This window comes from Ictidomys tridecemlineatus, chromosome 6 (genome assembly GCF_052094955.1).
Source record: "Ictidomys tridecemlineatus isolate mIctTri1 chromosome 6, mIctTri1.hap1, whole genome shotgun sequence".
NCBI classification, from domain to species: Eukaryota; Metazoa; Chordata; class Mammalia; order Rodentia; family Sciuridae; genus Ictidomys; species Ictidomys tridecemlineatus.
The window spans coordinates 20,861,658-20,865,104 of NC_135482.1; the positions used below are offsets into that span (position 1 = coordinate 20,861,658).

Below are 3,447 nucleotides of genomic sequence, written 5' to 3' on the forward strand. Positions count from 1 at the left end.
AACAGAAGCTATCTTCTTTCTTCCTCCTGGAACCTTTGTAAATACAGCATATTTCTGTAACAGTACTTCTTTGATCTTCACTTGTAAGAAGCATGTTGTTTCATTTGTATAAAATCACATTTTTGTGATGTAGACACAGCAGGTTGTATCACATTGTTACCAGCTCATATAACAAACTGCTGAGTTAATCTCCTAGTTTTTAGCACCCCACACCATTTGATTTATGCTACTTTTGTGGCACAAAACATAGTATTGGGGGGGGGCTTAAAATATGTCTCCTGATGCTCAAAAAAGAAGAAAAAAAATTTACTCAATGTAAATTTTACTGTCACCTTCATCTACAACACCAGGTTCATCTTAATTGGGGAGGTCTCATAAATATCTGTTGAAATGGATCTATTTTCAATTTGAACAGGAGAAGGAAAAACAAACTACATCAAACTGAAAATACAATGTCTAGCTATATGGCTACATTAGGTTGAATCATTAGAACTTATTATTTGATATTTTCAAAATATTGAGCAGTAAAACTCAGGGGCTTTTATAGAAATATCCAATAAAAGCCTAAAAATATTTCTCATAGCCTGTTATTCTTTTATTTTGTGTGTGTGTGTGTGCGCGCAACAAATATCTGTATACATTACCTTTAAGGCACTATTTAGTATAAAGAGATTAACAGTCAAAGTAGTATGTGACTTGTTCCGACTCACTTGAAATTGATGAAAATGTATTCCTGCAGCTTCTAAGACATTCTTTCAATAGTTCCCCACTCCCCCACCTTTTTAAAATCAAACATTTAGAGGGCTATCTGGAGTCAGTCAGCTGATTGCAATCTTGGGTGACCCTTGGCAGATCACTAAAACCTGTGTGCCACAGCCTCATGTTATATTGGTCACACGTTGTACGGTTTTCACAGTGCCTGTGGCACCCAGTAAGGGCTAAAATTTGTAAATCATAATATTCAAAACAGTACTCTATTGTACTTGCTTTTAAAAGGCAAATGGCCTAAAATCATTTTCGGAAAAGCAGCCAGCACCGTATATTGCATATATGCTACAAAGGACCGCAGTGGGCTGATATGCTCAGTGATGCACTTCCACTCTGTAGGCTTACTTCTCGGTAATAACAAAAAACTCACTGTACAAGACCTGACAGTACAAACACCATCCTTAAGGCTTTTTACTATATGGTAAGCTTTCTCTTTCTGCACACTAAAGGTTACTACGATAACTTTTAACCGAGGAAGACTTTTGTTTTTTAACACTAAAATCATTTTCGAAAAATGGCGGGAACGCATCGAAGATTGTACAAACGGATAATTTCAGAAAGAAAAAAAAGCCATGACCCCGACGTGATTCGAACACGCAGCCTTCTGATCTGGAGTCAGACGCGCTACCGTTGCGCCACGAGGTCCTGCTGGGCTATGGCTCGCGCGGTTTCTTAGGACTCCGATAACATGGCGCTTCTTCCGGCTGAACCCCGCCTTTTCTTGCTTTCCTTCCACTCGGTATCTGTCGGAGCTGGAGACCAATTCCTTCAGAGCTCAACTGTCCCCGACAACCAGCTCTCTACCTAGATTGAGACACAGCCAGCGGGGAACCGCGACAGGGTTACCCGGTTAAGCGGGCCCCCAGGGTCAGGAGAAAGCAGTCCTTCCTCTTCTTTAGCGAGCCATTTCCGTTCTTGTGTGCCCCGCCCCCGCCCGTTAGGGGCGGAGACGCCGTCCTTCCTCTCCCCTCCCCCACGGATGGCGCGTGAGTTCGTGACCCTGAGTTGCAATCCGACGGGGAGCCACTGCGCACGCGCGGACCGGTGCCATCTGGCGCCCAGGGCGAGCTAGGGGCCCGTCAGAGTCTCTGCGCTTTCCTTTCCGCCTTTGTCAACAATGTAGTAGTGTTTTCTCTCAGGTCAGCTTTCATTCCACCCTGTGCCTTAAGCGTAAAGGTGATCATTTTGAAAATACATGGTTGTGCACTTAGAAAGGATGTCTCGACATCCTTATGTTTGTCAGCAATGTCATGAGGGTTAAATTTATAAAAGTAATATCGGGATATTAAAAAGATGAGAACCTCCCCGTCGGGGAATTGAACCCCGGTCTCCCGCGTGACAGGCGGGGATACTAACCACTATACTAACGAGGAGCCATGCACATGCTCTGGCTCAGGTATTTCTTCAAGGAGTGTTCAGGTCCCTTCCCTGGGTTCTGTTTCTCTTTGGCGTGCCGCCAGGAAGTGTGAAAAACCCCCTTCCTGGAGTAACTGCTCTGATTATCTTCCCTGGCAGTCTTAGACCCTTTTTCTTTTGGGGCGGAAGGGATGAGTGGTATAGGATGAGTGAAACAAAAATGCTTCCAATTTCAGTGGTGGTGAATTGTGTAAAAAAAAAGCTTCCCGGGGTTCTTTATGCTTTCCAAGTGATTTAGGTGGTTGGCAGGAGTTTTTGGTTGGATTTAATCAGGACCAAGGAATGGTGTGTGACTTGAAACAGAATTTTCACCCTCACAAATTTTAATTTTCATTCGGAAGTTGAAGTTCAAGGGTACCCAACGGTTGTCAGATGTCTGCTGCAGTCAGAGTCGCCCCACAGCCTGGGGCCTCTCAGACAATTCTATGCTTTCAGGACACAAAAGGGCTCAGGCCTTTGACCAGCTGCAGCCATATGAAATTTTATCACTGCCCGGTTCCTGATACAATTTGTCTACAAATTCTAGGTAGTGTCTTTGATTTGTTTTGAATGACATAAAGCATATGTAAATGGCCAAGTAATGCACTTAAATTTAAAATTCAAAATAAAGATGTGTTATTATTTAAACAAAAAGTCAGGAAAGTACATTAACAGGATTATTTGTGCCATCCTAAGCCTTTCCATAAACAGGAGCAAGCCATTTTCCCAGTGGGTCAAAGAGGGCCTCTCATGTCAACTTTTGACTGTCTCTAAATGAGTGTATTTAGAGTCACTGATAAACTGTGTGATTGAAAAAATTCAGTTTAGAACTCACATGTTTTAAGAAATCTCTTTCTTGGCTGGCAGGGTGGAGCACACCAGTAATCCCAGGGCCTGAGAGGCTGAGGCAGGAGGATTGCTAGTTCAAAGCCAGCCTCAGCAAATGGAAGCACTAAGCAACTCAGTGAGACTCTCCCAGGCACACAGAGACCCCCCCTCCTTGAAAAAAAGAAGCCCCTTTCTTGCCGTGTACTAAAAATTAATGTATTTGTATAGATCGTAAATTACATGCTATTTTTCATCTGATGAAAAGGATGATTTGTCTAATGCAAATATCAACCAATGGCAATTTCTGCGGTGTGTTTTGGCATGAATTATTATTTTTTCACTCCTAAATATACCCAAACCCTCACAAACTAAAAATAAAACCCCTCTTTGTCTTGGTGACTCCTTCCATTTCTTACCCTAACATAACTCTATGCCAAAAGTCACTGTGATAACAAT

At 42.6% G+C, this 3,447-nt stretch overlaps 2 non-coding genes across 2 annotated transcripts; both read right to left on the reverse strand.

Annotated features, from left to right (window-relative positions):
- Positions 1–1,341: 1,341 nt before the first annotated feature.
- Trnaw-cca (transfer RNA tryptophan (anticodon CCA)) lies at positions 1,342–1,413 on the reverse strand. The gene has a single exon. It is a non-coding gene; the product is annotated as a tRNA-Trp (tRNA).
- Positions 1,414–2,069: 656 nt separating this feature from the next.
- Trnad-guc (transfer RNA aspartic acid (anticodon GUC)) lies at positions 2,070–2,141 on the reverse strand. Its single transcript has one exon. It is a non-coding gene; the product is annotated as a tRNA-Asp (tRNA).
- Positions 2,142–3,447: the final 1,306 nt, after the last annotated feature.